This window comes from Gracilinanus agilis, chromosome 3, assembly GCF_016433145.1.
Source record: "Gracilinanus agilis isolate LMUSP501 chromosome 3, AgileGrace, whole genome shotgun sequence".
NCBI lineage: Eukaryota > Metazoa > Chordata > Mammalia > Didelphimorphia > Didelphidae > Gracilinanus > Gracilinanus agilis.
This window is the reverse complement of record NC_058132.1, coordinates 183,044,022-183,055,822: the sequence shown is the minus strand read 5'-3', so window position 1 is coordinate 183,055,822 and position 11,801 is coordinate 183,044,022.

The following is an 11,801-nucleotide window of genomic DNA, read 5'->3' as shown; positions in this document are numbered from 1 at the left end:
CCCTAGCTAATTCACATTTCCACTGGTGTGGTCAGTCAAGACTTATTTACACATTATTGATAGTTACATGGGTGTGGTCTTTTCAGGTCTACATCCCCAATCATGTTCTCATCAACCCAAGTGTCCACGCAGTTGTTTTTCTTCTGTGTTTCTACTCCTGTAGTTCTTCCTCTGAATGTGGATAGTGTTCCTTTCTATAAATCCCTCCGAATTGTCTTGGGTCATTGCATTGCTGCTAGTACAGATGTCCATTACATTCGATTTTACCATAATATATCAGTCTCTGTGTACAATGTTCTTCTGGCTCTGCTCCTTTCACTCTGCATCAATTCCTGAAGGTCTTTCCAGTTCACATGGAATTCCTCCAGTTTATTATTCCTTTGAGCACAATAGTATTCCATCACCAACATATACCACAATTTGTTCAGCCATTCCCCAATTGAAGGGCATACCCTTTCTTTCCAGTTTTTTGCCACCACAAAGAGCACTGCTATAAATATTTTCAAAATTTCAAAAACAGAAAGAAAATTACAGACCAATCTTCTTAATGAACATAGATGCATAAATCTTAAATAGAATACTAGCAAAAAGACTCCAGTAGGTGATCAAGAGGGTTATTCATCATGATCAGGTGGGATTTATACCAGGATTGCAAGGATGGTTCAACATTAGGAAAACATCCACATAATTGACCATATCAACAAGCAAACCAACAAAAACCACATATAATCTCAATAGATGCAGAAAAAACCTTTGACAAAATACAACACCCATTCCTACTGAAAACACTAGAAAGTATAGGAATAGAAGGTTCTTTCCTAAAAATAATAAACAGTATATATCTTAAACCATCAACAAGCATCATATGCAATGGGGATAAATTAGAAGCCTTTCCAGTAAGATCAGGTGTGAAACAAGGATTCCCATTATCACCTCTTTTATTTAACATTGTACTAGAGACACTAGCAGTAGCAATTAGAGAAGAAAAAGAAATTGAAGGTATTAAAATAGGCAAGGAGGAGACTAAGCTATCACTCTTTGCAGACAATATGATGGTCTACTTAAAAAATCCTAGAGAATCAACTAAAAAGCTAGTAGAAATAATCAACAACTTTAGTAAAGTTGCAGGATACAAAATAAATGCACATAAATCATCAGCATTTCTATATATTTCCAACACACACACACACACACACACACACACACACACACACACAATTTCTATTCTTACATAGTCCTAAGGGAAGGTCCAAGAGCTGCCTCACCAATGTCAGAGTCTCAGGTCAGAGTCAGAAAATCTCATGAAGCAAATCCATCACAAGCCTCCAACTCCAACTGGAAATTGAACTCTGAACTCCAAAGAACTCCCCCTCACAGGAAGTTACAACTGCTTTTAAAGATGCTTCTTTGCATCACTTCCTGTGCCTTCCTCCACTTTACATGGACCAATCTCAGTCTTAGAATTTTCTTAGGACTGCCCAGGGGGCAGTCGATCGTTTCTGATTTGTCACCCACTTTTAGTACATGTGGGTTATAGACCTCCCCACTCAAGTTTAAAGTGGGGTGTATACACTTTTGGTGATTATAAAAGTAGGCAGGGGAGAGTTAATCCCATCTTCACACCATGAACAATTGTTTTCTTCTAGAGGACTTGGAAAAATACATACATGCATGTACATATATATATGTATTTATTACATATATCATATATGTAATAAACACCTACATCTATATATCCACTTATATGTATGTACACATGTATATAATCATTTTAGCATCTGCACACAACTGTATGTATGCATTGACACAATAAAGGCCATACAAAGAAAGGTGGTACCTTTAAGAAATACTCCTAAAGGCAAGTAACAAACATCATCATGGCAGAAGTGGCTTAACAACACAACTGAAGATTGTATGAAAAGATAATCATTAGAAGACTGAACCAATATCATGAAAACACCTGTAGTAGAAAGCTTGGAGAGCTTCCAGGCTAAAATGGCCACAGTGTAGAAGTAAGGGGCATCCCCTCCTCACCACTACTGATATAAAGCACCTCAAAAGAACAAAAACCAAAATCAGACAAGTGAAGGGGCTCTTCCGTAGGGCATAGCTTTGAAGATAGGCAGGGTTTGAGTGTTTCTTACACTATAAGTACATAAGATTACTCCTACCAAAGTGTGAGCTGATCAACCCCTCCCCAACTCCACCTATGGCACCAGAGTCAGAGCGAGAGCAGGGTGATCACTAGGTTATCAGGGACTGGCTAAGGACACCACAGACTTACCCCAGAAAGCAGTGAGACTTGAGACCCTAGGAGGCTGAGGAACGTGGAGACTGGGTGTGAAGATAAGGCAAAGAGGGGCTGCACATAGCAGACACCGTGGAGACTGAAAAATAACCTCAGGGCAAAAACCTCTCTGTATCTCTATACAAAGACCTGCCTACCCTCCTCACTCAGACTTCTGACTGGGAAGGGAAGTAAAAACTAACAAAGCAATAGCCACCAACACCCACGTACTACAATGTACAACTACCAAAAAAAAAAAAAAAGAAAAGAAAAAAAGAAAAACCTCTGACCCTGTATAATTTCTATGGAGAAAAACTCCAGACTACAGAGGAGATAGCACAGGATGACAAACAAGCAAACACATCCAAACCTTCCAAAAAAAAGAAATGGAAATTGGTCACAAGCTCTTGAGAAGCTCAGATTCGAGATGATGAACCAAGTGAGAAAGATAGAAGAAACTTGGCAAGAAAAATGAGAAATGGTTCAAAAAGAAAAAAAAAACAGTTTAAAAGACAGAATCTCCCATTTGGAAAAAGAAGACCAGAAATCAAATGAAATGATAAGCAAATTGAATTGAATTTTATTGAAGACCAGAATTGACTTGCTGGAAGACATGAAAAGCAGAATAGACCAAACCAAAAAGGAAAAACAAAAGATCATAGCTGAAAACCAGTCTTTAAAAACTAGAATTTGGCAAGTAGAAGCTAATGATCTCACAAGACAGCAAGAATTAATAAAACAAAATGAAAAGAATGACAAATTAGAAGGAAACATGAAATATCTCATTGAGAAGTTGGATGACTTGGAAAACAGGTCCAGGAGAGATAATTTGAGAATCATTGATCTACCTGAAAACTTAGAAACAAATAAAAACCTTGACATCATACTACAAGAAATTATCCAAGAAAACTGCCCTGATATTTTTGAATAAGAGGGCAAAATAGACATTGAAAGAGTCCACAGATCACCTTCTACATTAAATCCTCAAAAGAAAGCTTGGATACCCATCTCCTAATTAGAAGTACCAAAAAACATGCAAAATATAATAAAGAAAATAAAAATATAACAGAAATTCCAGAAACCCTTAATCAAAAATTGACAACAAAAGCCAAAAGATCAAGAAGATACAAAGCAACACAAAAACAATAAATAATTCAACATCAATGTAAACAAATCAAGAGAGGATCCCTAAAGATATGTGCCATACCAAGCATTCACATTTTGCATGGCACACATGTATGCCCATATAAATGTATCAGTGATTACAAGAAAATGATATGTTGGCTGAAGATCAAGAGTGATGAGTAAAAAAAAAAGTCCCAGAGAGGATAACGAACAACTCACTATTGATTTGGTAAATATTGAATAAGCTACCCGAAAGTATTATAACATTTATGCTACCTTTATTGATTACCGCAAAGCTTTTAATTCAGTTATGCACTCATGTTTTATTCATGTACCGCTAACAGAAAATAGACTGAAATATAGTGAGGATACTAGAGCACTTGATGTGTACGTGGAAAAGCATTCTCTGCTAATGAAACACCACCAGCACAATAATAGCAAACACAATTTAAATAAAAAATGGCATTTTCAGAGAGCCAGTTAAAAGCCTTTCTGCTCTGCCAAGCCCTAAGCTAAGCAGATAATAGGAGAGCCTTGAGTATGGCTTCAGAGTTAAAAAGAGAGTTGCACAAAAGCATTGCACAAATCATTTGATGCAAGTGAATGATATCAAATTCTGTGGTTCTGCCAAAAATACATTAAACAGTTTCTTCACCTGGCAGTCCCTTGGGATTGATAAGCAAAAATTCTATATGTAAACCAAGGGAAAATAGAGACTCAGATGTTCAGGTCTGAATCCAAGAGTCAAATAGAAACAATAGTTTTCAATAGTACTTAGAAATGCTTTGGTCTTCTCCAGGAAAGACAGATTAGCAAGGAGAAAGCTATGTATCTTTGTCAAAAGACTTAGTGATATCTGGAACCTTAAGCTTAAGCTTAATGAGAAGAATGCATTCAGACCAAATAATACCTTTATAATGGTAGCCTAGGCAGGAGGGTGACACAATGGAAAAAGGACCTAGCCTAGAGTCAGGAAGACCTGAGTTCAAATTTGGCCTCAGACACTTACTAGCTGTGTGACCCTGGACAAACCATTTACTATTGTCTGCCTCATTTCATTTCATGTCTTCAGTTTCATCTGTAAAATGAACCAAAGAAGGAAATGACAAACTACTTCAGTGTCTTTGCCAAACACACACACACACACAATACCCAAAAGGATCATGAAAAGTTAGACAACTGAAAAATGATGAAAAAAACAACAAATCAAAGGAAAATGGTCAATAACATATTTTAAAGTATCCCCCAAACCACAATCTAGATAACAGTAATGAAATCCTGGACCTAGCATTCCAAGATAGCTACAGAAAGTAAAACCCATTTATGTAAAAGGAGAAAAAAAGACTCATCAATATTCTCAGTTCACATGATAAACTGGGTAAATACATATCTCTGGCACCCAAAGAAAGCACTTATATAGTCACAGAACAGTAGTCAAGGCTGAAGCAAAGAATACACCATTGGACTTATATAAAATATGGCCAATATTTATTTACCTCTGGATGATACCTTTGAAATACCAGAGACTCAAGAGCTGAATCAAAAGGTCTTCCATGACTGGCATGTTCATGAATTTAGTCAAAACCACGTTAACAAAACTAACAAATGTCTGTCATGGATTTGTTTATTGAACCAAAGGGGTTTACTATACTATTGCCTTGCTAACAAATTATAGAAAGATTATCCTTAAAGAACTCTGTCATTGTCCTAAGTCATTGCAAATTTTACAAGGAAGTAGTAAAAATTACATGATCTATTATTGCAAATGACAAAGCGTGTACCTACTGAATACCTTGAAAGACACAATTATTTGGCCAGAAATCATATACAAGACACTCATGATCCTTCACAAGCTAATAATGCTTCCAATGTGGAATAAAAAGTTCCTCGTGTACAGAGAACTAGCAAAAGCTAACAAAAGTATGCAGAAACAGGATGAGGCACACATTGTTTTTGTCATTCTTTTGGAGGCTTTCAATGAATCTATACAACATGAATTTATAGCCCCAAACGTGTAGAATTCTGAAAAAGCAATTTATGCATCTACATAAGTTGAATATTAAACATAAAAGAATCATAGGTTAGTGACTTATCCCAGTACAATTTCTCTCTGAACTACCATTTAATATAAGATGAAAAGAAAAATAATAATAATGAGAAGCAGTGTGGTCTGGGTGTGGTTTAGTGGATGGAGAGCTGCCTTTAGCCCTAGGCTCAAGTCTTGCCTCTGACCCATACTGACTGGGTGACTTTGGATCAGTCATAACCCCTCAGTGCTTCAGGCAACAATCTCTGTCACAGAAACGTAGCTGATTTACGTTGGTAGAATGAGTTTCTTCATCAGTGGGCTTCTTGAAGCATATTCTAAGCTTTAATAGCTTAACATTATACTAAAACATGTGGACTAATCTTTATACATAGCACATTAAAGTATGCAAAGCTCTATATACAAATTAACTCATTTGATTCTCATAACAACTCCAAGAGATAGATACAATATTGTATTATTTTTTGTGTTTTACAAATGTTGAAAGAAAGGCTCTGATGGGTTAGGTGACTTGCCTAGGGGCCACCCAGCTAATGGAAGTCACAGGCATGATTTTAGCCAAGTCCAGGGGTCAGGGGATAAACCTCTCCTTTCCCCTACTTCCCTCAGAATAAAGCAGTTAGTTTTGAACCAGCCATCCTCAACTCATTTAACTGCTTCAAGGAATCACTTTAACTAACTGACATTTTTTTTTCCATTTTCTTCACCTTTCACCCTGGAAACCCAAACAAATGAGAATCCAATTCCTGTTAATGGGCATCAGAGTTTGCCAAGTTTTTATTAAAATGCACATACAAGTTCATGATATTTTATTAAACTCTTCAAGAAAGATATTAAATGTAGAGGATGTGATTAGGAGAGGTTGAAAAGCTCCCAACAAAGTTAAAAGATGAAGCCTTTGTTCTGACTTTGAGAATGTATCTCTATCGAAGTGAAACTATCTCTGTTTAATGCCAAGGTTGGAACTTTGATTGTGGCTCTCTTAATGCATGTGGATATCCCTAATGATAATACATTGACATACTTCATCTGGGTTCTTAGCCCCAAAACACCTGGCCCATAGATGTTGATTGATACCAATGGCAGCTATCACAGCTCTGAGGATGTGAGTCTTTAAAAGAAAATAAATAGACTTGTTTAGAAATAGATGGATGCACAATGGAGATAAGAATGGATGGAGGCCACATCTTAATGGAATGGAGATTAGCAGAGAACAGAGTGAAATGAAAAGCAATACACAGGGAATGGACTTCTATCCTTGAGGGTGAAGCCTGCGTATCAAGACTCCTCCTCAGTATGGTAGCCATGGACAGAAAATAGCTGAGCCCCTGAGCCTCAGATATGGCCACTACAAAGAGGGAGTAGCAAGCAGCGAAGGAGTTGTTGGAAGTGAAGGCATGTGGCTCCATCCAGTAGAGGAAGATCTCTTAATCTCTCTGGGCATTCAATTTCCTCTTACCTATAATTGGGACAGGACAAGATGGTCTCCCCAAACCCTTCCAGCTATTACATTCTTTATGGGATGACTTGAGTGCTGTCCCAGAGAGGAGAGCATCTGGAAGCAGCATTGGAGAAGGAGAAGACCCTAAACCCAGACTCTTGGTCCTGAAAGCAAGAGTTTGGAACAATGAATTGTGTAATTAGAATCTATTACCCTAAAAACTACAATCCCCAGCAAAACTATGATTCCCAGCATCCTACTCACTTCCTGTCATTATGTGCTGGAGTAGACAGGAGGATATAAATTGGATGTAGTTCCATCTCTCTGTCTTTCCTTCCTGTCGCGTCTTTGGTAGAATCGAGATTTTTGAGCAGGTAGAAAAAACTTAGTTGTGTGGTTCTATTTCGTCAGATAATAAACTTTATAAAAACAATACTCGAAGTATTGCACATTAATTTAATTCTTACCAAATGATTCTGGTTGGCTGTCTTACATTATATATACTTTATCCTAAATGCATGATTGTACCAGCCTCTTCATTCGCATTAGTGGAGGTCTTGTCATGTCTAAATTCTGCTTTTCCCAGGGAAGATTCTGGGTTGGAATATGAACCAAAGAGTAATTTATAAAAAGCCTTCTGGTCTATATAGGCCTAGAGCTTTAAGTTCTAGGACATTTGGTTTTATAAAGATATAATCAATGCCTCCAAGGATCTGATAATCTTTAGAAATCTCCCCATGAGCTCCCCTCCACATTAATGATGTCTCTTCTACTATTATTTGAAATCTCTAAAGTAATTATTACATTTATTTCCTTGCTTGGTGTCCTAGTATTCTCACCTCTAAGACAGCACTCAAGTCATCCTATAGAAAATGTTATAGCTAGAAGGGATTTTGGAGACTGGCTAGCAAGCCCCTATTTATATATGAGGAAAATAAATACCTACAGAGATTAATAGATCTTTCCAAGGTTACATAAAAAGTCAGTGACAGGGACAAGTATGTGACTCAGTGGACAGAGATTCAGGCTTAACAGAAGATCCTGGGTTCAAATATAACCTCAGACAAGTCCTAAATGTATGATTCTGCACAAATTACTTAACCCCAATTGCCTATCCTTTGCCTGCCTTGAAATCAATACTTAATAGCAATTATAAGAAGGAAGACAAGGGTTAAAAAAAGTCAGTGTCAGAGCTGAAACATGAGTCTAAATCTTCTGACCAATATGGAGGGCTCTCTTCCTTTGCCACTGTAAAAATAAATGTAAATGAATTGATTATTGATTATAAACTGATTAGATACTCTGCTTGTTGTGCTTACAAAGTATCTTCAGTTTATATAATTGAAGTAAAGCTCATAAGTGAACTTCTATTCAGGGCTGTTGTGAGGATTATTTAGGTATTAGTTTATATATAGTTAATGTGGACCTAGCAGGAAGGGCTGGAGAATTCCACATGGAATGGGGAAGCAGGAAGTTGCTTGCACTCTCTGAAAAGGACTCCATGGTGGGAGTTACAAGCAGTAACTGATTCCCTGGGATCCTGGAGTGTGGTGAAGGTTGGAAGCAGGGGACATCTATCCTGTACAACAGCACTGAGTAGGGAGTGATCTGCGATCTGGTGGACAGCTTGCAGGCTCCTCTCCCTACTGGGCTGCTTTGAATCATCAGTTCTGGAGGAGTTGGTTCCTGGCATCCTGAAAACATCTCTGGACTCTACTGTGAGGATTCCCACTCCAGTACTGTTATTCTCTGGGCCCTGCCTGGCTTAGGTCTTAATTTAGTGTAGTCAAGTACTTCCCCTATCCCTGTGGTTTGCCCTTAGCTTGTTAAGTGTAGAATCCCAATTCCCATCCTTTATCTTGTAGTCCCTGATTAAAAACTGTTATAAACCTTTGCCTTTTGCCTGCTGGTTCCATAGGCCCTTGCCTAGGTGGACTGAGTGACTGTTGGAGCCTAACTGCCATTTCCAGCAACTAAAACCTCCCAGTAGTTAAACTTGGTCTCCCTACCTTTTTGGGTCCTGTTCATCTGTCATTCCTGTCTCTCTCACCCCAGTGTGAACCCACAAATAGTAATAGTTAACGTCCCTGATAACCCTCCATTACAGGGCCAGGAGCAGGGATGCTAAGGAGAGTCTTGTTATATAAAAATAAACTTTTTTGTGAATATAAGGATAATAACTCTAAGGGATTCTAACTCCACCCAAATAAAACTCCCTGGTTCTGCAAGGAACCATTTTGCCTGTTTCCACAGGCTACACTGATCTTTTCTGATCTGACTAACCCAGATTTACACTATTCTACAATAAACTAACACTATTATCCTTATACAAAGTTATAAAAATAACAAAGACCATCTGGCTGAGCCTCAGCAAAATCCAAGTTAGGACTCTGAGCCTTAGCAGACTCAGAGTCCAAACCAAAGACCAGGTCTTCCTTTGGTCTTCTCAGATATAAAAACTTATGAAACTGAAATAGACAGTCACTAATGTTTCCCAGGTTGGAAAAGGAAAATCACTTAGCTCCTTCAGGTTTTTCCCTCCTTTCCTTCTACCTCAGACAAGAGAGAGAAAAGAAAATGTCACCTCCTCTCAGGAGAGAGAGAGAAAGAGAGAGAGAGAGAGAGAGAGAGTAACTGATCCCCTCAGAGTAACTGCCACACCCAGAGACCAGCTGTCACAGGAAAACTATTAAAACTGTCATCATTTGAAACTGACACTGTCTCAGATCTGTTTAAAACTCCAATTCTTTCTCAAGTCAACTCTACTTCTTATCTCTAAACGAATATAATAAGACTTAATTTCTAATATCATCCTTATACTACACTACTACACTTCTGGTTCTGCCCCTAATTATGCCAGTTTGGATAAGTTACTTAACATCTGACTCTTATTTTCTTCATCTAAAAAATAAAGATAGATATATTCCACTCCCTATCTCAATGGGCTGTTGTGAAAATGCCTTGCCAATTGTAAAGTAGGATATAAAACAAGTTGCTATGAATATTCCTGGGCTGATTGCACAGAGCCATCTCAACCTAGTGATACTATCACAATCTAACCACCTATCCTGTGTCCATATGTAAACAACAGTGTATCTGACCTTATCTAGATAGTTTCCTTATGTGTCTTGATCACTACACATTGGTTTACTTCTTTGCCTCTTTAACTCAATTCAATTCAACTCAACCAAATCTTACCAAGTACTTGTTTTTGTGCAAGGAACTTTTGCTAGACACGAGTAAAAATGAAACTATCCCTGTCCTCAAAGAACTTACAATCTACGCAGTGGGGGAGAAGAATACAATGCATGCAGATAAATAAATGCATAGTATATACAAAACAATTTTATGAAATAAAAATACTAATAACTAGAGAGACCAGGAAATATCTCATGAAGGAGATGGCATTTGAGTTGATTCTTAAAGGAAGATGAGCATTTCAAAACTCAAAAGTAAAGAGGAATTGTATTCTAGACAGGATGGACAGCCTGCACAAGAACATGGAGGTGTCAGATAGAATGTTGTGTGTAGGAAACAATAAGCAGAACAGTTTTATCAAAACAGAAAATGCATGAAAAATCATAAAGCTCAGGGATGGTAACTTCCATAGCCTGTAAACTCTCACACCACCTACAGTAGGACCATGCACATAATAAATGTGTAGTAAATATGTATTGATGATAGATTTTGGATCTGATAGTTCTGAGAGGGAAGCTGAGATCGACTTCTGTTGTTCCTTCTTATTTTCTTCTTAAGTTTCATGAAATAACTTTTTAATGAAAACACATGCACAAACAAGTGTTTTGATTGATATAATTTTCTCACTACATCCACTACTTGTCAGTTACATGCTTACAACAAATAAATATTACAATAAAAGAAATGAAAACAAATAAATTTTACAAAATAAATTTTACAACAAATAAATGAAAGTCAAGTCATGTTGAAAAAATGATCAAACTATTCATTCTGCTACATTAGCCCTACACAGTCAATTTAGCATTATCAATCAAGGTCCTAGAGATGGGAATAGCCAGCATTGTGCCTACTTGTCCAACTGACACAGGGACCCTCTTACAATTATAGTGCTTCTTTTTTCAGTTTTCTTGTTGTGTTCAGAAATTACCAATAAATGGAGTTGTGTTGAACCTCAGGAGAGACACAACCCCTGTCCATATAGCCAGAAAGACAAGAGAAGAATACTGTTATCTAGTTTTGGCTCAGAAAGAAGTAATGCCAGATATATCCACAAGGAACTCAGAGGGAGAAAAAAAGGTCTCATATATCAAAAAAAAATAACAGGGTACCCTATAAATCACAGCTCAGTTTTAAACTCCACTAAAACTTGTGGATACTATAGCAAAACTTTTTGTAGGAGCAAAGAACAAGGACAAAATATTTGCCCATTTTGAGAGATGACCAATGTAGATGTGGTACATGAATGTAATGGAAAAGTACTGTGTTGTAGGACATGATGAATATATGAAGATTAGTGATGCATGTCTGTAATACATGCTGCTGAAGGCTGAAATCATTCACTTGAGTTCAGGAGTTCTGAGCTACAATAGAGCTAAAGCCAATTAGTATCTACCCTAAGTCTAGCATCAATATGGCAAGCTCTCAGTAATAAAGGGCCACCATGTTTCCAAAGGAGAGGTGAACAGATTGGCCCAGGCTGAAAATGGAGCTGGTCAAAATTTCATGTCAATCAGTGAATTGAACCCATTAGTGATCACCCATCTTCCAACCTATGCAAGCCAGGAAAACATGATCACACAAAACAGAGGATGGTAGAGGAGAAGGGAGGGAATGAAGAAGGAAGGAAGGAAGGAAGGAAGGAAGGAAGGAAGGAAGGAAGGAAGGAAGGAAGGAAGGAAGGAAGGAAGGAAGGAAAGAAGGAA